The 26,422-nt window shown below is 38.3% G+C and overlaps 1 protein-coding gene and 1 long non-coding RNA gene across 3 annotated transcripts in view; both read left to right on the forward strand.

Annotated features, from left to right (window-relative positions):
- The window catches only part of Irsp53 (Insulin receptor substrate 53 kDa), a 324,468-nt gene that overhangs the window by 82,044 nt on the left and 216,002 nt on the right, over positions 1–26,422 (forward strand). The window lies entirely within an intron of this gene.
- Positions 10,742–24,451, forward strand: LOC143215225 (uncharacterized). Its single transcript, XR_013010325.1, has 2 exons — positions 10,742–20,052; positions 20,088–24,451. It is a non-coding gene; the product is annotated as an uncharacterized LOC143215225 (long non-coding RNA).

Below are 26,422 nucleotides of genomic sequence, written 5' to 3' on the forward strand. Positions count from 1 at the left end.
ACAAACACAACTGAGTGTGGATACACAAGAAAAATAAATTTAGTTTTATTTACAAACAAAGTAATATTAAAATAAAACATATTTGAGAGAGTTTTTAGTTTTATTTTAATGTCTATAAGTTCACGCTGTTCAAAATTATTGATCTATATCGACTAAACTATTGATCGATATCGACCAACCAATCAGTAATCGGTTTGTCCATATGTATGACACTTCACGCTCTTACTTTTGCGTTAGCACATGGTTTTCAGTTACATATCTGCCACCATGGATGGAAGATTGTCTCTGTGTAACTCATAATTTTCGTTTAAAATGTTCTTTCATTTTCTTGTCGCAGCAAGTAAGTGTATTATTTTCGTTTGATCTTTCGGATCTACACGGCTGTGCTATAATATTTTTGCCAAATTATAATTTTCTTGCATTATTTTCAGACGCAATAAATGTTCTTTGTGAAAATGATCCACATAGGGATCGAAACTTCAAGATACATGTTTAATTAATTGCACATTTGCTGTCACTTTATAATTGATCGAACCTGGCGCCGAAATCTTAAATTCATATATTTTAATTTCGATCGAGAAACAAATTTCACCTTTGTATACCGAGACACGGTATCGATTACCAAACGTGAAAACTAGGCTTTGTACCAGAGATCGGCGGTTTTGCACGGCTATCAACACTGCTAGTCAACTAACCGGTTTTCGAATTTTTTATTTCACTATATTGAAATTATAGATGTGTATTGATAGGAAATGATTAGATCAATTTCCTCACTCAAGTTCCTATCATAGAAGAAATTGTAGAATGTTTAAGTAGAGATTATCTTTTCAATTTTATACAACATGATTTTTATCGCAGAAAATTTTACAATAACTGTTATTTTTTGTCCCTGATTTTTACAAATACACCACACCTATGGACGCAGTGTCGCGCTCTTTCAAATGTTCGCTGGCGCGTTCTTTCGATATCGGAAAATTGGAGGACCATTGTAAGAAGATTAACAAAGCGCGATTGTAGAGAATATTAAATTATTGTATTATAAACTGGTCGCGCCGAGTTATCAGTATTCGCGTTTCTGTCGCGGGTCAAATCCGAATTCACGGGGGATTTATTCGAACGGAAAAAAGGTCCATGAAATTTGGGAGTGTAGTTGCTTTCAAATGATCGCCAATAGCTTTATGGGAATCACGCACGGCGCTTGCATTTCAAATGCGAATAAACACGCGTATCGCGGTGCGATATTTATTTTCCGATAGGAATTGATGCAATATTGTCGGCATAGATGTTTACGAAAAAAAAACGTGGATTCCGGCGTGACGTCTCTTCCCCCGTGCAATTGCATATTCTCTTGTTACAGTTTTATACCTTTTATTCCCGTGTTTTCCATTAGACTGAAAATTGTGCTCCGGTTGTTTGCGGAATCTGTTGGCGCGCACCTGAACAAAACAGAAAGTTCCGCGCTCGCGCGGCCGGCAAAGTGTCTGAATATTGCACGATTGAATGAGAAAGAAGATGACGAAGGAAATCGGACCGCAAGACAGTGTGCTGAGTGAAACAAACAACGCCTTCGGTTTAAGGTGCACTGTGCTCGAAATTGAAAGAAATTCTAGCCCAAGTGGAAATGCTTTAAATATAATCGTAAATACGACATGAAAAATATTAAGCGTCATTCTACCTTGGGCATTGCAAAGTTGGCCGTTTATTTTTTTCGTTAATTAATTTTATTAGCCTATGCTCAGTTTTAGTGTAATACAAGAGAATGGCGTAAGTAATGTTATATTTAAACAATGGATGTTTATTCAAGTTTAATCTTTTACTGCTAAAGAAATCTGGACATTCTATAATGTTTGTTGAAGCATTCACATTTTCCATTACACAAATAAGAACTGAATACATTTAATCTTGTCATTAGCAGAATAACTTCATCAGCAAGCAAAACAAATTAATCATGTTTAGAGCTCAGTGGTTTACTATTAAGATGCAGACGCAATTTTTGATGAAACGACTCTTACAACAGTAGGCGTCATCAAAGCCTTGACGTTCATCGAAGCGTCCCAGATTGGATCATATTACGTTTATTGTCCAATAAGTTACTGAATTACGGTCGGAAGTAAGGCAGACGTATCCCGGGATCTTTAGCGGCATCATTTAATGTCGTTTGGGTCGGATAGCAGCCCTTGAAGTACCCCAGGCACTCGCCTATAGGAAATAAGTAGAGCGAAGCCACTAGCAAGGGTGGACGAGTCACATAAATTGCGCGGACTTTTTTTGCACTTTTTAAATCGAATTAAAGGCATCAGTCAGAAATCACAGAAAGCCAGCTAGCTTCTGTGTATGGGTCCCTCGGTACGGTTCTCTCGTCAATTTTTCACTTGGGGACTTCATCGATTCGTCGGCGTATTTATGCATCGTTGATAATTAGGCTCCAAAAGACATCAGTATGTTGTAAATTTAATCGATATTTAAAATAAATTTATATATATACAGGGTGTCTCTCAGCTGAAGGTGGCCACCTAAATACCTCCTTTGTTTTTAATGGCACAAAAAAAATATTTTTGGCATAATTTAAATGGTATCGAAGGAGGAATATCATAGAAGAACAATTTTTTGTCCGGTTATTTTATTATTTTCAAGGTCACCGTTATTTTTTATCGGGAAAACTTGTTTTTTTTATTTCATCTTGTTAAAATGACTTAAGCATATTCAAATGTATTTTTCAGCCGCTATAAGATGGAATATAAAGAATTATGAATTCAATGAAAAAAATTTGTTTTATCATTAGGTCGAGGTACAAATAACTTTCAGTTATTAGCAGCTAATAATTCGAACTATAGTTTTCTTTCGATATAGGACATTCAAAAACTATTCGGACATTGTTCTTGAGTGAACTGAGAATTTATGGTTCCCATACCGTTGTCCGACAGACCATAAACTGTGCCCAATGAACAGCTTCAAAAGAAGAGAAGATCTCCTTATTTCGAAACAAGTCCACCCATTTACTCCTTTTTTCCTTCGAGGGTCCAACCCTTTTCGCAAGGCCCATCAACATCAGGGGGAGGAAAAAGCCTGGCTGCGGAAGACTCCGGAACTGTCGAACCGGAAGATCGCGCCGTAGGATTTCGTGGCTAATTATCCGGCCACTTCTGGCCTCCGCGAGAACTTTGCGATAATTAGCGGGCTGGTCGAGTAGCAGTCATGTTCGAAATTTGCGCGGTCAGCGCGTGAATGTAAGCACGAAACTCACTGCCGCCGCCGCGAGGGTGATTTCACTACCCCTGCCCCTCTGTTTCGAGGATTTGTTAACTCGCTTATCGCGATTTCGTCTGTCGCGCGAAAAGTTTGTCCTCTTCGGCTTCGATGGCCGCCGAGACCACTCGGAAATTGAATTCGAGGAAGCTTTGCTCGATGAACGCGGTTGATTTCAGCGTTTTAATACTCGGCGAGACGCTCTCGACGTCGAAATTAAAGTTGCCGAGTTTGAGATTTGAACTGTTGCTCACTTCGTCGTTTAATATTTCCTCCTTCATTATTTTTGTGGTTGTTGCTATTACGTCTTTGTTACTCTTTGTTATTCTTTGTTGTATAAATAATATCTAACACATTTTGAAACTACAGTAAAGCCCCAGCCAATAAAGAGCGTCGAATAGAGAACTACCTCGAATAAGTCATATTCATGTTGTAGGTAGACCATTATCATTCTCTCATGTTTGGATTCACTTTTAATAACCTCCCCATCGTTTTTCGGATAAGGACATTTTTTATTCCTTGGGAGACACTCTTAAAAGTCATGCAGGAATTTTTCATTTGCGGACGATCCCAAGAATTACCATTTCTTTCAAACATCCTCCTTCAGACTAGGGCTTTTACTTTCCTTCGAAGGTCGAAGATTTCGAAGTTTCGAAGCTTCCAAACTTCGAATCTTCGGAAAAGTAACAGCCCTACTTTAGACATGCTCATATGATCACCTGGCTTGCATACTCTGCCTTAGATGTCCTGTTGCACTTAGATGTTCTATTGCAGAAAAATCCACGATTATATTTTTATTTTATCTGGGTATTATGACTTTATGTGTATTTACCTTGAGAAATATATTTTATCTATTGTAGATATCGACTAAATTTTGAGTGTACCGATGTTTTTAGGAAAATGGGTGATCACTGTCTAACCGAGTTTACACACATCCGCTTTTCTCTTGAGAAAAAGGAGTTTTTGACACGTATTGCCAGCAATAGAAACATTTGTAATATTATAATGCGTCTAGCATGAGGAGGATGTTTATCATACAATGTTGAATGGGCTGCATGAAGAAGCTGGTGAAATGCCACCGCAATTAAACATTTTCTCACTAGTGAGGTTTTCATTGCGGCTGCAACAGTATTTTAAGGTCCGAGCACAGACGATCTTATGCAGAAACGAAGTAACTGTAGCAACGACTTGGCGCAACGGTTTCGCAAGAACTTGTTACCGGGGTCTTGCCGCAATTTATCTCGGCGACTTAAAATTGTCATGTATTTTGCCGTCGCTCTTGGCGCGGAAATGTAATTCCTTTACAGGGACGCTGCAGAACACCGGGTTTTTCATATCGTGTCGCGGCCTCGGCGAAAATTTATGTCACTTAGCCAGCTTAAAATGGTCCCCTCGTTCTGATCCAGTTTTTTACTCGATAGTTCGCCACAGTGGGAAACATAATGAAGCAGACGCTCCTAAGTCTCCTCCCTTTCGAGTTTCACACTTGACACGGTGACGAGACGTCGAAAATTCCGAAAATATCTACCGTGTCAACAGTTTAACCCTTCAGTGTAGCACGTAGGAAGAACCATCGACGGCAATCAGCCCCATTGGACGCGATCATTCGTTCACAGCTTTATTGAGGAAAGACTTTCTTGTAATATGGTGGCTCCTTTTTTTTTATTACACGTTACAAGCTACACCTTTCAAAAACAAATAACTGAGTTTTCAGATGTTAGAAGAATTAGTTTAGTAGGTAATGTGTAAGCATTTATCTTTTTCCATGTACTTAATTTCGACGAAAAAAGTCGAGGTCAATTTCTAACTTTTTTATCTGTGCCTGTAATGAGAACTTAAAATATGGCTTTTGTAGATCTGACAAAGTTTCATCGAATTAACATAGATCTACAAGATGCATATTTTAAATTTTCTTTACAGGCTCAATTAAAGAAGGTTTAAAAAATACTTATCGCGCTTCATTTAGTAAACCAATGTTTCCAATGGCTCACATAGGATCACTTATTCTGTTTTGAAAGATGTGTATACAATAGACTGTGGCAACGCTAGTCAGGGTAACGTCTTTCAGCACATGGTAAAAAATGTGCGAAAGGGGTGGCTATCTTTTTGTGAATATTTACCGAAATGAGGAAGGAGGAATCCCGGTAAAATTGTGGTAAAATGTTTTTAAAAAAGGCACTGAAGGCTACAAGAAAAGCATTGATTACATTCTTTCTTTAAGAGACGAAAAGTGAAAGGGGCGCGGAAAGAAGTTCAGCTGGTTCAGACGCACGGAGCTTTCAAGGGTTTTTAACGCTTCTGTCAACGGCTAGCAAATGGAGAATGTTTGGCGACAGTGGCGTGGGTGAGCGCAACAGATAGACACGTAGAAATAACAATCCCTTCCTTTTCGACGGATTTGAGACTATGGTAAGATTTCTTCCATTTGCGCTCTGCTTTTCCGTTTCTCTTTACTCTCGTATAAACGGATATCCTCTTTGTAGCTTTCAATAGCTTTCAATCCGTCGTTGAACCTGGCGGATAAAATAGTGGAACCGCGCGTGCAAAAGGAACAAACATACATTCTGCCCTGCTTGTCCCTTCTCCTCTGGAAAATTCTTGTTTATGTAAAACATTTTGTAGAAGCTATATGGAGGGCCATCAGATATTCGATAAACTGGCATCGATTCGAGAGGCCAGATAAAATAACACCAAGAGAGACAAGAAAAGCTTTCAATTTGTTTTCTCCGGATTGTTTCACGAATTTTCTGCATTTTCCAGTTCTTCGATTTTATATTTTCCCGCCGTTCCGCGCCCCCCCCCACCCACATTTCGCTCCGCAAATAAAGATGTATGTAAACTTACGCGCGCGTTTGTCGCCGAAACTTTCTACGGTTATTAAAAAAAAATATGCCGAATAAATAGACCCCGCGTGCAAAAACAGCGACCCTTAATCAAATCCTTTTCGTCTCGCTGCGAATATTTGTCGAACCACAGAGAGATACGCGCTGGCGGAAAGTATTTCAATGCTCACTGAAAAGTTCTACAAATATTATGTATATGTTATACAACATTTTTAAAAATATTATGATTGCTGTGGCTGTAGGTACAGCTACCAAGATTATATGGATAAAGTTTGAGAAAAATGAAAAAATGTATAGAAGAGTTGTACGATGGTCATTACTAGAGTAGAGATCTCTATGCAGAATAAAAATTGGCTATACTAATTCCCAGACAGAGGAGCTGTATAGATATTTATTTCTTTTCTTAACAATTAGCTCCAGTTACGATGCAACAATATTTTCAAAGTCATTAATTTGTATTCGTTTACTCGTTTTTGTCAATAACAAACATCTTCTATCAATGCTACATAGAACATGACGCCATCAAAGCGATCAATTTTTGAAAAGAAGAAAAAATATATAAGAAAAGCTTTAAAAACCACGCTTCTATTAAAATGCACTAAAGAGGAGAAAATAATTTTTTTAGCCATTAGTGACTATAAATAAAAGCGTGGAGCGCTAAACTATATTGACGTAATCTTTGTGGGCGCTCCACGCTTTTATTTATAGTCACTAATGTCTAAAAAAATTATTTTCTCCTTTTTAGTGTATTTTAATACAAGCGTGGTTCAAACAATTTTTTTTATATATGTATATTTTATTTTCTACATTTGAGTATTTTTCAAATGGAACGCAAGATACAGTAATACTGGTATGAAATAGTAAGATATAGAAACGCAAGATATAGAAATACGCGAGATACAATGAGGGGTTGACTCCAAGAGACGACGCATTGTCCGAAATGGAACTAAATGAACGGAACACCACACTGAATGAGCTCCTTCGGTGCGAAATGGGTCAGTGGAGTGGGGATGAGTCGGTGTGGGAACGCGTAGTGGAGTAGGGAGTGCTGGCGCGCGGAGTGGGGATCGCTGAACGCGATGACGTACTACCGAGCGTCGCGCGGCGAGGTGTGACGGTTAATATTACAATTTTTTTCTCCTAGACGCACAGGTTTTTTCTTATTTGTTTTTTAATATTGCATTGTCATCCATGTTTAAAGTTTTAAGTCCCTAGCTCATCGGGAAGTGATTTAAAATTCGATTACAAAATTTGACGTATACAACGACAACATCGACAACTCGGCAAGCTAATATAAGCGTGGTAAAATAAAATGATGGTTCCGAAATGAAAACCATGAATAGAAGCTACGAAGTAGATTTCGTTTTCGATCGATAAAACACGGCATATTATATTCATAGAGCTTTTGTATGGTAAGTGTTGAAATACTTTCGCGATTCAGTGTACCTCTCGTATTCGACGGAAATGATTGAAAATCGTTGCATCTAAAGAGAGGACGAACGTGAGAGAGAAAGAGAGAGTCATGGACTATGCATGCGGAATTCGTCTTTGTCCGCGTCAAAGGGGACCGGTTTCACAGTCGGATATCGGAATTATGAAACAGATCTTCCCGCTTTGAAGACGGTGCTTTTGTGCAAGGTGATCGCTCGTAATTCGACACGGTTGAATAGATTTTTCGGTTTTTAACGAGTTCTCTGTCGATCGCGTACGTTTTTTATTTACGACAAAAACCATGTCCCTCAAAACGCGAGGATTAATAGGGTTACGTTTCGTCCATGTTTTTACACGTTTTAATTGACCCGTGCTCGACGGAATCACTGGTCAAACGTGCAAAATGTTTTTGATTCTGTTTGTGCTTTTGACGTAACATCAGAGAACCTCACAGACACCTAAATTTTCGCGCCGGGATATTTTTGACTTTCAAAGACCAACGGATGCGATTGTGGAAATGAGTTTTCGCTCTATCGCTTTTAACGAAATATTTCCCGAAAGTTGCTTTAAAAAGTTTATCGTTCCTCCATTCAGGAGGATTATTATACAGTTGGTGTAATATGTATTCGCACACCCTTTGAAAACGAATGATTTTTTTCAAATTGTTCCAAACAGCTCGAGTTCTTTTGAGATATCATTAGGTTGGCAACTAAGTTCGCGACCTCCATATTTTCTTAAACAAAGTCATTTATATATATTTTTTGAGCACGAGTACTTTATATCAAATTATCGAAAAATTCAGAGCTTTCCAATGATATACAGTTTAGAAGGAATGGTCACGGGATGAGGTTATAATAATACAATAAAAGAATTACGAAACAAAAGGTCGCGTATTTAGTTGCCAACCTAATAGAAGGATTAATAGTAGAAAAATTAGGTGATGGGTAAATAATTTTTTTTAAAATTGCTGTTGGTCGCAAATACGGAGAAAAAATGAATGGTCGCAATTTTTACAAGTTTTATCTGTTCCTATAATGAAAATTTTGTAATTATTCATTTTCTTTAAGTAGAAATCTCTGAATTTAAGGTTGCGAATTATTTAAATCGCTGTTTCCTACAATTTTTGCTATTTTTACAAACTTTGCACAACTTGGTTAGATCTACAAAAGGTACCTTCGAAATTTTCATTACAGGCATAGATAAGAAACTTAAAAATTGTGATCCTTACTTAAAAAAAAAAGATTATTTACACAGCAGCTAGTAAACTGATCCTACCAACATCTCAAAAAAAAAACTGAAGCTGATTAGTCCAATTTACTTGGACTGTACTTCCTGTAAAATTCAGCCGACAACATAAGGCTTCGAACGTAACCTTCCATTAAGCCAAAGCAAACACACGGTATGCTATTAATTATTGTCGATGATTATCTTTGCTTTCATCGGTTCTGCGGATATCCTGAAAACAGTGTTGCATTGGCAGGAAACAGCATATTTTCGCAGTTAATAAACTGTCATAAGTAATCGCCAATTTGCTTGTACATGGTTATACTCTGCCTTACAGAGAGATTATCGCCCTTTAAGACCATTCTACACCATTATTCGGTCACGGAAACCGCTGCTGTTAATTAAAGCTACCACCTAGCCATGTACATATTTTTTACCGTGTATTATTTGAATAACAAAATGCTGCATGTAAATGTAAATCCTCATGCATATTAGCCTCTTCTTTCTCGCCTAATTGCAGATCTTTGTGCATATATTTTCCAGATTCTTTATGCATTGTATATTATTTTAGATTTTTACAAAAATCTTGAAAGTATAATCACATGAAATGCTATATTAATATTCTCATTCTATTGTTTTTCTAAAAATATCTATTTTAGAATATTACCTGCTCTTTAAGGTATCCGCATTAAGTAAACCACAGAAATGAAAGAAACAATTAATTTGGTCTTGATTCCAACTTGAATATCATTAGGTTTAAGGAACGCTATTTTAGAAAAACAACAAAATTGTCCATCCAAATATTGAGCCACTTTAAACCGTATTTACCCGAAGAAATAAATTTGTTGAATAATTTCTCATGGATGCATCTTTGCGATCTCAATAATCGCAAATTAAAAACATCAGAAGCCGCCATTTTCACGGGTCCCGTAAGCGATATTCTCGCAGTGCTTGAACTGCATAAAGCCGTTAATTATTCCGATTAAATTTTTGCGGCGGCTCATAACATCCGTTCAATTTCCCCTCCACTCATACGGATCGAGCATTTAGTTCACAATCACCTCATCGAGCCCGGTAATAAAGCCTAGCTCCCGGAAAATTCTCAGTCCGAGTTTCGCGGGAGAGCACGCGTTGCCGCCCACTTTTTCAGACTTCGTTCTGGCAATTCCAATCAGTCACGCGTTATTAAACCCCACTCGAATCCGCGGATAAAGGTAACCCTGCCGAAGGACGGCGTCGACGCTTTCCAATTCTCAGATTTCCAGGGTAGAGCTGCGCAAACGTCATAAATATGAATCGTGCGATCATCGCAATTACGTCTCTCGTCTCGTGCCTCGAACAGACACCGGAACGGTAACTTCTTCGCGTTAACCGAATTTGATGAAAAGCTCGCCGGATTCGCCGATATGGCTGACAGCCTTCTAATCCAATGGGGATGTCAGGTTGTTCGGTAGTTAACCATTGTAGACGTCCAACAATCGGGTAATTCCTTACCTCGTGATGTAGATTCTACACTCCAAACTAATTCTTTCATATGATCTAAATCATATTCTCCTTTTTAATCCCTAAATTAATTCTTTTGGAAGAGCTTGTCCGCCCTTTTACAAATAAAATTCACACTTTTGCAACTCAAGCTTTTCTACAAAATTGTATTCTTAAGCTACTTTAATTTTCACACTGTGTACATACTGCATGTTTTCAGTGCAACATGTAAAGAAAAAACTTTGACTGCGAAAGTAGCTTTGCAAATAAAAATGCATATTAAAAAGTGCAAGCTAAAAATTCTAGAAGTTGTATTGACAAATGTTTCAAATAAATATGTTTCTTTTATCGATCGTATTTGCTGTTAATAAATTTTTAATTGTTTTCGGCGCAACGGTTCCATCGTTTATTACGAATTATAAAGCAATTTTGCTAATTGTCAAAGAAAATCAACGTTTCGATCCTAGTTTGGATCTTTTTCAAGATTTATTTGAATCGCGTCTGTAAAGTAAATATGGTATAATTCGATTCAAATAAATCTTGAAAAAGATCCAAACTAGGATCGAAACGTTGATTTTGTTTGATAATTAGCAAAATTGCTTTATAATTCGTAATAAATGACCGAACCATTGCGTCGAAAACATTTAAAAATTTGTTAGTTTCAAATAGAAATTGAATAGTATTTTGTGCATTTTGTCAAAATTTAGTGGTATTATACTGAACCATTTGAATTTGCATGTTCAGTTATTAATATCTTACAATTGTTTTCATATCATACATCTTACAATTAATTTAATGAATCAAGCACGAATCGTAATGAGAACCTAAATAAAATTTTATTATTTAGTTCTATTAGCTAAATTTAGTGATTGGTAGTTAAAATATGGTGTTAAATAATAGTACTTTTGTGGAACTAAAGAATTCCACTGACACAGTTTCAGCACATTCGAACTCGGACTTTTTCCAATGACCCTAGTCAAGTTACGCGATAGTGCTATTACTGGAGTTCCATAATTATTCATGAGCAATACCATCGGAGAGTAATAATTAGCTAAATCCGTTTTTCTCCAGGCGGTTTGAATCCTAATCGAGCAGCAGTGCATAGTAAACATACCATCTCCGCTAATGAAACATTGCGCTAAGAACAGTCACGCGCGAAGTAGACCCTGAAGAATCAGACACGCAATAAAGCAGTTTTACAGTTCAAATAATAAAATCCTAAAAAAATTTCTAGTATGCCGTTCGTGAACTCGGGCTGAATAAAATTATTTACATTCGATTTCACTTCACACTTTTCCTTTTTGTGTTTGCTGCACTGAACATTCTTCAATTTCGTGACCGTCCAACTGTTTCCAAGCAATTAAATAGTATGGGTAAACATGTTTTACTACAATAACTAGTCTAAGCTATCTTTGACTTTAACGATTATCAAATAAATTGTGAACACTCTCCAAGAAAAGAAACAATTTATTAAGTAAAGTAACCAAACCGATTAAAGTAATAATTTAACAAAGAATTGTTATTTTAACTAAAATGCTGCATGTAGTAATATAAAATGTATTATACTCGCGCGGTTATTATAACAGCGGGAAATTGATTTCCCAAATTTTAATTAAATCCATACAAGCACAAAACAAACAGTTCAGTTAACAGGTTATCCATAATCCATATCGTGAGTATGAATTTAAAAAATCTTTTCGCTTTCTATTGTTTCGCCCAGCGCTATCGGTAGACGATTATCGGAGTTCGTTACGGGATGTAATAATGGATTGAATAATCACGATCGCTGCCCCCAAAAATTCGACCGGTTTAACTCGTCGGCTTTCCTTGTCCCTAACGGTATATCGGCTCCTATCTCTTCTTTCCCTCGTTTTCCCTCCTTTTCTCTCTGTTGCCGATCGTTCCAGCCGAGTACACAGGAAACCGTGGCACTTCCTTCTCTTTGATGTAATCGACTTCTTTCATCAGCATGCCGTTTCTCGATCGTTCGGGTTTCTCTTTTAACACTTGCACGAGAATTACAGTCGTGCACGCACTTAACGCGATTACCTTCGGTTTCCTTCTGCGATTCTACCGGCGCATTAAACGGAATTCCGAATGCAGCACGAGTGTATAAGAAGTACATCACTGTTCCGACGATCCCTGGAAGAGGAAGCTGACCATTTATGAACTACATCCATGCAAATTCGACGAATTATGTGCGCCAGAGTCGTTGATTATACCCTCTGCCGACGCATAACCCAGATCCAAACGAAAATTACGTTCGCGAGGAAATAGTAAATCATTCTAATCTTTCTTTTCTGGAGAGAGGAGTTTTAACACTAAACCTACCACTGCCGTTCAAATGACTGGTTTCATATTTTTCGTCTTACAATTATTGAAATTACGAAGTTGTTTAAATGGCAATTGATTCGATAAATTTCTTTATCCAAGCACATATTGTAATTGAAGTTACACAAAATCTAAATAAATAGAGCCTTGTCATTTTTGTAAGCTAAAACATTTTAATCGCTTTTAGTACTCGGTAGGTTTAGTGATAAGAAGGAAGGGAATGATTTACTGCAGTTGAAAATGGATCGTACGTGATGTGAAGGTGTATAGAAATTATATAATAAATATGTATATGTGTGCCGCAGAATTAACTTATCGTTCTCTTAAAATATTATGATAAAGTTTTTGCGTTATCAAACTGATATGGTTTAATATTATAGCTTAATTTCTCAGTCAGATGGATTTACATGTGCAATGCTATTGACGAAGCGGTTGGAAAAGAAATTGTTGACCCTTTGACCTTGAAATTAATTGATGGATTAATTCATTAATTTCATTTGTTTAAGAGTGAATGATTCTACTTCGTAATAGATTGTATGCTATTTTTCACGATTTTAAATGTTATTATGAAAGATGATGTTCCACGAATGTTATCATGAATCATCCCTCATTGAGGATCTATTATATTTATACATATTTTTCAACTAGAAATGTACGAGAGAGAAAGTACTCTCTCTCTACGTTTCCCGTACACAACGTGTTAACAAGGTAGAGGAATCCTAAAAATGGAGGCATGATGTTCTTGAGCTGAAATTGGATCGCACGTGTTGCAGACAAGTTTGTAGTAAATCATTCCACTTCTTCTTACTAAAAAGAGGATTCACAGATGGTTTTCTTCAGCGAGAACCTAATCGCATGTACCTCGGAGAGTTTGCGTAAATCGCTACATTTTCGTTTTGCCATGGAAAAGGAATTCTAAAAATACAGGGATGCCCTTCTTCGGTGAAAATCACCGTACGTGTTGCAGAGGGATTCGCGAGACTACTGTGTTATCTTTTTATCAAGAAAGAATAATTTCAAAAACGATGGAATAGTCTTCTTTCACGTAAATCTGATTACTGCGTTGCAGACGAGTTCGCGTGATCGCTGTATTTGCTTTTCATCAAGGAGGAATTCTGAAATTGAAGTAGGAGGGAGTGTTCTGTAAAAATCTGCCGCGTCGGAGTTGGCGTGTTGGTAAATTACTATATTCTCGTTTTACGAGGCGGGAGGAACTTTAAATCGAAAGGAATGATCTTGTGCGGTGGAAATTCGATCGCACGTGTTACGGAGGAGTTCAGGCGAAACAGTTAACGTAATAACTAATAATTTTCGAGGAAGTGCCTACAAGTTTCTGGCCGCGTGGTCCCTTGGTCAGATGTTTCAAGATCTAAACGCGGCCAGGATGCCAGGGCTCGATTGTGTGTACCTACGTTACTCGCGAGAACTAAGCTCCCTGCCGCCGCTCCGTTCGAGCGTTGAACGGAGGTTAGCCATGGAGTCCTTTCGCCATCAAACGAAGTTTAACCGTGAGGTCCTTGGAGTTGATTGGCTAAGCTGTCTGTTAAAGTCCATTTAATACTTAAACTAAACTGCCTGAACTGCCAGCGAAACGGGTTAAACGGTAGCTTGTAAACTGATCCGAAGTTTCTGACGGGATTTATGGGACATCTGAGGAATCATTCCCCGACACCTGGATATTGAAATGCATCTGATTTGCAATTCATCCCCGCAAAGCGGATACTTGGCGATCATTAGCGACGTATGGCTGAATCGGGCTCGCATTTCATGCTCCCCTACCAGCCGGTTTCCGCGAGCCAGATTTTTAAAATGAATCATTTAGGATTCTAATGAATCCCCCGAGAGATTAATCATCGCTGGACTCTTCTAGACATCTATGTATTTGATTACAGAATTATACAATGTGGATGAATTAATTTGAATGTGGTATTGAACTAGTTTTAAAATTTTAATTATCTGTTTTTTCTCTATTCTACGCCATAGAAGGGCATAGCTAGATAAGATGGCCAAGTATCCTTGAACCAAATTGAATGGTCATTCGATAGAGCATCAAGGAAAAATATATTATACTAAGTTTTAACCCTACATCTCGACCAGCGGGTAGTTACAGAGTAAAGTGGAAAAATCAGTTCTTACTGTATTTTCACTACTTAATCATTTGCGAAAATTCTGGAAAATACATGGGTACATATACTGAAATTCGTTTCAGATTTTTAAGTCGAAAATCCTTGTTGTAAAATTCAAACACCTCGAAAAAAAACCAGAAAATGCAGATTTGGTATTGAGCTTTAAGAGCAACGTTATTTATATTTTTACAGTACCGGTGTATTGTTGTAAGTATTGTTCATGAAGTTTTCAAAATTATGTCCCCGGCTACACGTTTATTTCTGTGCGATGAAGAACAGAGGCTGCAGTACATTCTTTTGTAATCGGAAAGTTTTTGTGTTTATATTCTAGAAAAAGATTATACATTCTTTCTTGTTCCATTTAACTGCCCGGGGCTGTTCCGCTCGCCCCCTAATTGACCTTTACAAACAAAAATAAGTCGTACCGTATTTCTAAGCCTAATTCGTCAAGGAATATTCACAATAGATTCGCTTAGAGAAGCTGTCAAGACGAAACAAGGCAGCGATATCTTCCATAACATTATCACAGTTCGCTCGCATCCCGAGGGTTCGCTGTAACAACAAAGTGTCGCCATTTGCAATTACGCGCGCCGTAGAGAGCATCCTCGAAATCGTTCCATCTTCTCGGGAACGTAATTTCTCGGGCTGGATACGTGTAAGAATCTAATTAATCGTTTTCGCAATTACACTCGCTCTCATTCTTACGGACCAATGGGGTCCCGTTGAACCGTTTGTATTCGGGAATCTCGCGTCCCGTGTCGCAGTTCACGCTACCCCGGCGAAAGGGGATTAAACGAGACAACGGGGTCCGAAACAAGATCCCAAAGAAAGATAAACTGGGGTTTCAGAGCGGAGAGTGTTGTTCGCGGATTGACGATCTCGCATCAGCCGTTAATCCACGTTTTATGACGGTGGCGCGCGTCGCGCAGCCCTTTTAAACTGCCACGGAATCGCGGCGTCATTCATCGCGTAATCCTTGCCAGGATAGCAATTAACGGTAATTATACTTTATTACACGGGCTCGGGACCCCCATCCTCGGATTATTTCGTCGCGGCAGTTTCATTTGGCAGTCGCTTCTGACGCGGACAGCTCGCCCGTTCAACTAACTTCACGTATTGACGCCAGGTACTCGGATTAATTAGGGGCTAAACTGTTGTCTCTCCTAATTTGTTGATCTTCCCGATTGAGCCACCCCCAGCAATTATATGGCAATCATTAAAATAGTATTTTTCCATTCGTTTCAATCACATGATTGTGTTGTTAACAATAGAGGTACTAAATTGACCCAATTCTGAATTGTTTATCCAACAATTGGGGGCATGCTGGTAACAAAGAGTGAGGTTATCTCAAGCTCTTCCGTCACATTAATTTCCATTGAACTGAAATAAAATTCTACTATCTTGTAACCGTATAAGTTTTAAGAAAAGAGTACATCTTTCAACTGCTTGTGTAGAAATACAGTTGTTTATAATTTGTATCGTATTAGATGATTGCATAAGTTCGTGCCCGATTTTCATAGATGTTATGAACCGTACTGTAAAAAAGAATTAAATCTACGATAAAATTATTTCTACAATTAGAACAGAATGGTGACTATATAATTGATTAATAAAGCTGTATTCTTCAAAATTTAACCATTGAATTTTATTTTCAAATCGGGCACGAACTCATGCAATCATCTGATATTATATAAAGTATCATACTGTATTGAAACGTCTGTGCAGTACTGCCAAATAATCTCTTCCTTGATATTTAAATTGCATTAATAAAAGATTGTACTTCATGAGGGTCAATGAAATACTTACTCATCAGTAGACTGTGGACTTTCAAGTAAAGATTAAAATAATGTCGCCGTATCGATCCCCTCTGGATCCCCTAAAATGATTAAAGAAGGAAAGAAGTAGCCCCACAAGTGGCTCTCGTGTTTTGCAATAGATACAGACAATTTTTACGTTGCCCACAGTATGCTAATTACATTCGCAAACAGTCTTCCGCTCCTCTTGAGAACCGCTTTTTCAAGTTGAGTCACGTTTGCAGCGAGGGTGCGGGATTATTTGATCGGGAACGACGCTCGACACTTTTACACAGAGAGTCCATAGGTCCCACAATGGTGGTCGTCTGGAACGTCGACCGCAGGTTACTAAATTATAGACTGGGGAACTTTCCAAGATTTATTTCGCGTGGAAGGTGCGCATGACAATCGCTCCTCCCCAGGTTGCGAGGGTCAGGAGGTCGTGCCCAAGAGACCCACATTTCTCTCCTCGCCTCTTTACCGGTTCCCTTGGCTTCTTTTTCCTCTGTCGTATTATATACCGTCGTCTTATCTTATCCGCAGCTCTTTCAGCCTCCGTTCGGTGTCATATTTCAGGAACCGTTTTACCCTTATCTCGCGTCCCAGTGTTTCACAACCGCGAAGCATCGCCGTCGAGCTTATCAAAACGGAGACGTCCGAGACGTACCGATGCGAACTTTAGCAAGATCGTTAAGTGCGATCCGATGTTCCTAACGGTGGATTCCGTGGATCAGGCTACCAGTTAGCTATCTTTCGGCGGCTATCGACGGGTTTTGGACACGGTGACACCAGAATAGAAAGCTGATCAACAACTGATAGAACCTACAGTTACCGACTGGAAAATGTACCATAAATCGGATTTCGAGTTAAACGAGGACGTCGTCGATCGAGAAATTCTGTAATTTACGACTCACTGGAAAATTAATGATCATCGGAATTTAACCACTGCAATCACGATATGTCTACGGCTGTCGACGACTGTCCCAAATGTGGACATGATTGGACGCATCGTCCGATCGTGATGCTCCAAGCTGACCTCGTCAAAGGACATATTAAGTTCACAGTTCAGTTAGCGAACGGTACTGTATCGTGTCACGTAGATGACGGCTGACGTTGATGAATAAAGAAAGCACTGACTTCAACTTCATATACTATCTTCCACTTACTCCATTGCCAGCTTCAAAAGCGTTGTTAACCTTCTACAATGGCGGACCTAGTGCAAAGATTCCTTACAACTTATTATTTTTATCTACATTAGGAGAAAGAAAACCATGTTTTATGGTCTGATCAAAATTATAAATTGTGACATAATTTATTAACCCTCCTATTCAAGGGGTGCAATTTTCTTTTGATATAAGACGACGATGTCTCCTTCGAAATAACAAAATCTCTATTTCTTTTTCTTTTTCTGAAGTTGTCTGCTGGACACTGCTTAGTGCCAGAAGGAGAAGGTCTGCCGGAACCTAGAAACTCTCAGTCCACTCAAAAACAATGTCAAAGCCGAATAGCTACCCTCATCCGCAATACGTCAAGAGACGTTCCGAACCATCGTCTTGTATCGAAAACTGTATTCGATCGCCTCGGAGCACGATAAGATAAAATTTTCTACATTCCCTACTCACCTTTAATCCACCTTTTTCCCTGTTACACCATCAACCAAAAGCTGTATGGTTCAGGCAGATGGACGGAGAACAAGTTCCGCGTGACATTCTGAAACGACATTTCGCCTGCTGTAGATCGCGCCACGGCGGCAACATAATAAAATTATTCCGCAAAGTCACGGGCTCCCAGTTAATTCGATTTGATCAATATTTTCAAATCAAATTACCCGGCAAGGTTATTCGAAATTCCCAGTCCTCGCGTCCACTTTCGGTTCGTTTAAAGCGGGCGCGTCCGACGCGGTGCACGCTCCCGCACTTGTCATTATTTAATTTAATCGTCAATTGGAGTTAGCCGAAGGGAGAGTGAGAAGGGCTCGACAGATAGAGAGAAATGCAGGAGGAGAGTCCAACTCGGAGACGAGAAATTTCACGAACGCCGCGCGGCGCGTCCTCTGAAGCTCACACTATTTCATGCAGACTGGTGGATCTGTGAAATTGAAGAGGATAATTAGCCGTTTAAGGCTTTTTCATCCGACCCCGGCAAATTGCTGCCGCGGCCACGCTAGAATTTGTTTTCCGCCCCGGAGTCGAAATCGTCCCTGGAAAACCCGTATGCTCCGGCGTCCGCAGTTGTAAGTCGGTTTTTTTTTCAAACTACGAAATTCTAGCGAACACACACACACACACCCATGCCCCGTAATGCAGTTTGCGCTCGTTTTTTTGCGACGCGGTCCCTTTAAACGCGCGCACTATGTACACTGTCAAAGTTGGACAGGAATTTAATATAGTGTCGTGTCCGCCGAGCTTCAGTGCTAAGAAAACTAAACGAAATTGAATGATTCTTTGCGCTTTCTATGCGTCCGAGGATTGAAGCGTATGTTGCTTCAAAGATTTTTGTGTTCTTCCTTGTTCATTTTTGATTTTATTACGGGGAACGTCTTTTATTGCTTTACGTAAGAATAGTCTTTGTTGCAACAAACAGTTTCCTCATTTTTAAATCTTGTTAAAATAATACATATTCCTTTTAATACTTTATCGAGCATAGTTATGTATATATTAGGTTGTTGCATATACGAAATGTCCGATTCCAGAATGCGACTCTTAGAAAACGTTTCGATCAAGAAATGCTACTACAGTCTATAAGTTTATTGTATAAAACTTTGAGGTAGAAAGCTCATCCTTAACACTAAACGTACCACGACCGGTCAAACGACCGCTTCTAGATTTTTTATTTCACAATTACTGAAATTATAAAGATGCTTTTATAAGAAATAATTCAATAAATATCTTTATTAAAGCACGTATTATAATAAGAATCGCGCAAAGTCTAAATAAATTAATTCTTGTCATTTTTGTAAGGCAGCCACGTGCCTGTTACTTTAATTTTACTTTTGAAATTGTTGTGTGTTCCTTTTATAGGTCTGGAAAACTAACTTATTGACGATAGAATTACGTGATTTTCGGTCAAAATACGGTGATTAATTAATGTACTAATCGTTGATGGTAAAAAGAACTATAAAATCAAGATAACAATCTCGTGAATGAAAAGCGTGAATGACCATAATATCTTATTCTTTCCGTAATACAATCATGAAACTTAAAGTTTGTAGATAGAATACATTGGGTATACAAAATTGCGTTTGTTTAATGTCACTGCTAAAAATCGGACATTTCATATGCAATAACCTAATAGTAACAAAATTTTTGTATATTATTAATTGAGGTCTGAGAGAGATTAATTCACCATCTTCAATTTGGAGTTAAAAATGATTTAATAATTTATAAGTTTAGTAAATTTTTTGGCATAGGAAATTAATCGAGGTCTGAGAAAGATTAATTCACCATCTTCAATTTGGAGTTAAAAATGATTTAATAATTTATAAGTTTAGTCATTTTTTTTGGCATAGGAAAAGATGTAATAGCCTAGTACATATTGTAATTTCTACCAACTCATCTATATTATTTTACACGGTAGGTATAGTAAATGTTGTTTAGGTATATTGTGTGTAGGTATAGTTCTATTCAATTCTGTGGTTCCCGTAACGTCTTCGGATAGGTATCTTCTCACTTTGACATTACAGCAGACGTTACCTCCCGGCTTTCATGTTTCTGGACACCGAATATATTTCATCCCACGTCTCGCTTTATGTCCCGAGTTGTAAAGGAAGGATGCGCGTGGTTTGCTTTCCTAGGTTTTTTCGGTTTCCTTCGCCGGCTGAAAGCTTTCGCGCGTTCCACGCCGGTAGAATCATTGTCACGTGAAACTTCTGTGCTTGGCGAGAAATTGACGACGAAAGAAAGCCGTGGAATGGAATCCGGTTTCGTGAAGTCATCGGGTGCTTTCAGCGTCGTTGAGTTTCATCACTTCAATCGAGTGTGCGAGAGGGAATAATTTCGATTTAACGAAGCGGAAATTCATCTGGACCCTGCTAAAGGTGCTGATTTTATTAAACACCAACGCTTTAAACGAATCGACTGCGTTAGATCATCAAACTGGAATATTAAGTGCGCGTGCACACTAATACAACTTTCGAATGCGTCGATAAAAGTTTCCTTTTTATAACATTTTATCTGTTTTAAACTCTACTTTCAATTGTACCATTTCATAAAGTTCATTGTTCATCGATTTTCGTTACTTCATCGCATTTTATCTTTTGCTGCAGAATACTCGTTGTATTTCTTAATTAATTGTATTTAATAACATTCATTACTTGAATAAGTATTTCCAGAAGTGTATACTTCTTTCATACTCTTAAATAAAATTTGCTTACGACTTCAGTCAAGAAATAGTTCTCTTGTCGTTTAACCTACAGGTATATTTTTCGTTACTTTTTCAATTTGTTGTAAACATTTGTCGTTTCCCTAAAACAATTTTTTATTGATTATATGTCAGACATTATGTGGATAGATGGAATCCGAATCGGAATTTTCGATATAAACTTGTGGACCAGTATGATGTCAACCGTCAATGTAGCAATTTCGCGAAACATCCTAGTTCACGGTCGATGTAAACTATATTTTTAAACAGGGATCGGAAAAGTTATGGAACTTTTTGATAGGTTCTGTTCAAGACATGGTCTTCAGAACTTTTTTGAAATACGTCCTTATGTTATCCGTTCCGATGGAGATGGATAAAGCAAACTCCTCTGGGAAACAGTAGTTTTAGTTTGAATAGAAGTTACGAAGTATAAAAATATAGATTTTTCTATTACGGAGATGGATATTCTATTGTTCATCGATATTAAAACAGTCCTCGAGCCTTGTAAAAATATGAAATTGTGTATGATATTACATATTAGATTTACATTATATTTGCATATATTTGATTGCATTTCAAATTAAAATTTTGTGTTTTAAAGCATCAGCCTTACCCTACTAAAAACACTACATAAATTTACGCTAATTGATACATAACCTCAAAAAACAATACTTTGCACCATGGCGTTTAAGAAACAGCACACTCGACACTGTATTCTTTTCGTATTTGGGTCAAAGAAAAATACTGCTGAGGCTACGAAAATGATTTGTTCTGCGTTAGGTGAAAATGCTGTAACCTATAAAACATGCAAGAAGTGGTTCCAATACCACAAGAAGTGGTGGAGCAATTATTATATTATAAATCCTTGTCAAACACAACAGAAACTTGCTGTGGAACTTGGTATAATTCAACTAGCACTTTCCGTTCGTTTGAAGTAGTTTGGGAACTTCGAAACGTAACGTGTATTCCTTATTTTTATAAATCAAGATCAAAAGGCACCGAACTTATCTGTACACCTAATAAATTGCTAGTATTCTGAATATGTGATTTATTTGTAATATTCTCGCAAATGGTTCATGATTCAAACCTTCCTAATATTTCTACTTTTATAAAACGAACTTTTATAATGCAGATTTTAAAATACCTGTTTCATAAGAACATTTTTCGAAGAGGTCTTTAAAGGTAATATTTCTTCCCTTAAAAATTCCACAAGAATATCTTCTTTGACGAAGCATAAAAGTTCAAACAGAATATTTTTTAAAACGAAAGATGTTCACTTCGATCCCTGATACAGACTATGTTTTAAATAAACAGACTCGCAAAAATTTCGATAATCCGTGGTTCTTGAATTTCTGATCATCGTATCCTGCAAGTCCACACACGCTTCACGCTATAAGATCATGGGGAACGATCATAATTAATATGTTTAGACCTTGGTTATTGTTTTCGTTATTCCGACAAGACGTAGACATTCCTAAAAAAGTGATTGTTGCTTCGAAACAAAATTACAGTTCGTAAAAAATGTGCTATTTATCGCACATATAGCTGGTTAAACCCTCTTTCGTCCGTCACTGCGTTCCTATTTCACCGAACAAGGGAGATCGTAGAGGAAGCTCGTAAAGAAACGCAGCCTCTATTTTTCCATCATTTTGGATCCTCCTTTGAGCCAGCCTTTCTCTGTTTTTCTTCTTCCGTGGTTCTCGATCACCGTATCCCGCGAGTCCACACGCCTCACGCTATAAGATCATGGAGAACGATCATATGTAGCTGGTTTGGTTAGGCGGCTACCGGCTATACGCGTTACCGGCATCGAGCGTATTTCACGAATGTTTCTGCCCCGTTTGCGATTACGGCTTGCTTCTCGACCAGATCGCCTCGTCCGACCGGGCTTTACGAGGAGGAATGAATTTCTACCGAGAAATTTATCCGACATCGAGGCAAATCGACCGGCGGCGAACAAGACTTTACAGATTTCTCCGCGGGTCGCTTGATTTAGAACGCAATTGAAACGCATCCGTGCGGAGTCTAATTCCCGTGGCCGGATTTTATTCTTTCAGCTTCGAGGCTCACCCGTTTCGCGTTCGGGATCGGTTTTTAAGCGGCGGAGCACTGTTTTACCGGACGATTTCCACCGTTTTGTTTCAACTTCCGCGAAATCGCTCACGTTCGAGAGGAAAGCAAACACCGAATTTCCTTCTGTCGGACCCGCGATGTTTTTATTAGCCAATTCCGATCAATCTACTCGACATATGTTGTTATTCGATTTCATCCACTCATCGGCGGAATAATAAATGGTCTCTGTGTTTACCGATTGCATAACCGATCGAAGTCTCGTGCTCGATGTTTGTCGGCGTCGAATCCCCTCTGTGGTTCAGCTTAGGCTTTATGAAAATTCATGGGGTATCAGAAGCGATTGTTAATCTCATGGTACTCTTATGGGGGTGGAAATCTCTGAAGATTTATTTTATCATATTGATGGTACGTGGTGTACGTTGTTTATAGTGCTGTGCAGCATTTTATGGTTTTGTTTGCCCTGGCATATATGACGTTGCGATTGTTACGTCCTAAGGTGGACGTTTGAAAGATGAACAGCTTAATTTAAAGATTAGAATTGAGATACAACGCAGTTTCGAATTTACCTGCATTCACCGGCTTCCGGTTCGGGTAATTGAGGATTTGGATAGATGAAATCGAAGTTGGATAACTCTTTCAAAATGATTTGAAGTTTTGATTTAAATAAAAATGAACAAAAGTGTATATTCTGAGTATCAAATTTCGGATACATTTGGTTTATTATGATCTTATTGTAAATTGTTAGTATTCACCGTAACGTAGTTTTCGCTTTTGGAGCTGTTTAATATAATCGCTTCGCACGCCTTGGAATGGTGTGGTGGTGTTGATTCTCCAACGTTGATGTTGTTGGTTGGTGGATGTTAAAAATATCCGGCGGGTTAACACGCCTTAACTTTAACTTCACTAAACTCCCAATACAAAACGTCGACGAATGGTAGTGTAACCTTTAATTATTGACTGTCCGCTGTCAACTGAGCTCCTGATGAGGTGCCATCCCTTTTATAGATCGATCAATCCTTTGCTCTAAGTAAGCTTAATCTTCATAGGTGAGTGCATCTTCACCAATTCCTCGTAATCGCTTTTCTTCATAATCGTCCGCACCCTAACCGGATGTTGGTTTTCGATTTGTGGTTATCATCCCCTTGGCCAGATCATATTACTCCCCACATCCTCCTAGATCGGGGGAACAATCCATTGCTCATCGATTCCTTTGTCCATTTCTTTTACGTAGTGTCTTTCCTAGTCCCCTCTAGACTAGATTCTCCTCTAGATTCTTCAGTGATGAATAGACTCCAACGGATGCTTCTTTTAATTATTCGCTCGCATAATATTTTGCATTATTTCATTTGTTTAATAAAATAGATTTCACTGTATTCTTAATTCGTTTAATGAAGGTTTAAATTCAAGATGTGTTATAAGTTTGAAATAAATCACATGGGATGGCGATTGCATGTAGTCAACTGCGAAATATATCTTATGAGTTTTCCTTGTTAGTTCTATTGCACGCAATGTGGTATAATATATGATAGTTTAACATTAATTATCAATTATAATATTTGATATCTTATTTCCCGTAGAACATTATTAGAGCCAGTATAAAAAGAAATTCATAAAATGTATATTGTACATTATTGGTTTCATCAATTATTATTACTGGCTGAACCAGTGGACGTGACACAATTATTGTTTTCAATGTAACAAACGCATAAAAAAAATAGCCAAGTGGAACAAAAATGATGACTGCAGAAATTTTAATGTTTGAGAAAGGTGATACGTAATCTATAGAGATTACATGAGAAAAGTAACTTATTTTTATCTCGTTCTTTCACATAATTCAAGTATTTCATTATTTTTTAAATAATATGTATTAAGAGGTTTAAATAGTGGTGCATTTTAATTTCATGAATTTATAAAATTGTGTATCAGCTAGATATTTGTACATACAATATTGGGTTGGCAAGAAAGAGTAATTTCGGTATTTTAAGGTGAAATAAAGCCCAACTTTTTTATCCAAGTAATGAATTTTAATTAATAAGATATTCTCCCTTTTGTTCGATGATCTTGTGCCAAAAATAATAAATAAGAGAATATTTCATCGATTAATGTTCGTCGCTTGGATAAAGAAATTCGGTTTTATTTCACCTTAAAATACCGAAATTACTTTCTTGCTAAGCCAATATTTCCTGCACGAGAGCTTGTGTCTGTTTTATGCACCGTATTTCCCAATAGTGCAAATCCACAGTCTAACAACAACGCAAACATTCTTGACCCGAGTAACGCCGAATCGAGGAGATATCGATTTTCAGCCTCGGTGCTTGTTGAAAACGAAGTGAAATTTTCATGAAACTTCATTAGTTTCCGTTTCATTGCGTTTCACGTATTTACGCGCGCTATGAATGCGTGAAATACGTAGCCTGATTACAGGAGCGCTATGATTATTACGGTGGTTCTATTCGATATTGCATGTTCCGTGCGGTACGCGCAACTTGTTAGTGAAAAATTGCAACGTTGGGCAGTCCTCGGTTGCGTAATGTGCTCAGAACCGCTGTCTGGAGTTATTGGACTTGCATAAGAAACATATGACACATTTGTGTTGTATTTCTGAACATGTACCGAACACGTCAGACGTAACTTACGCACCTGTGAAGTCTATAAATCGATTAGGATCGAACAATGTCCGGTAACATTGAATATTCAATCCGATTGAATATTCAAAGTAGAAACAGGAAACGCAAAAACGAAACAGTCACATTAAAAGTAATGTCCAGACGGTATTTGCAAACAACAGCGGTGAGAAATTGATTTTTCTGTCGCTTCTGTTGATGTTCAAATGTTCAACCAGCCCAGAGCCGAAAACCAGTCGGTGGAGGTTCCAATAACAATGTGATCGTGCGAGATTTCGCGAAAATCCAATCGAGCGAAATCAGCGCGCCGTGAAAAAAAGTGCCTCTCTCTTTTCGTAACTTGGTAGCTTCAAAGGGAACAAAATATCGTTAAACCGAGGCTGAGTACACGAATCGCTCTGATACATCCGGCGGTCTTTCTCTTTGTGTCGGCCGCGCTCGTTCTTTCCCTCTAGACTCTTCGATCCTCTGTTTGCCTATCCGTGAATTCATCCTGACTATCTGGGAACGGCATCGGTCGATCTGAATTTCAGATTCGCCGGGCTACGCGACCGGTAAGTAATGTTCGAGCTTTGGAACGTATGATCTGTCAGCGTAGCCCTCGTAACGAATGTAATTTTTCGAGTGTCGCGAGCGACGCGTCGCGATGCAATAGGATGCGATCCGATCCGATTCGGTATGCAATAGCGATGATAGATGCGAGTCGCCCGGCTCTCGCCTTTGTGGTCTCCCGTTTCTCAATAAACCGGGAATGAATTACGAGCTGTTAAAGGGACTTTCAGGGATTAACTCTTCCTGCGATCGACGGGATCACTGGTTTAATCCTGTGACCGCTACGCGAACCGCTTCACCCCTTTATCAAATGCTCCCCGTGAATGCCCGGTAAACAT

The sequence above is a fragment of the Lasioglossum baleicum genome, chromosome 13 (genome assembly GCF_051020765.1).
Source record: "Lasioglossum baleicum chromosome 13, iyLasBale1, whole genome shotgun sequence".
In the NCBI taxonomy this organism is placed as follows: Eukaryota; Metazoa; Arthropoda; class Insecta; order Hymenoptera; family Halictidae; genus Lasioglossum; species Lasioglossum baleicum.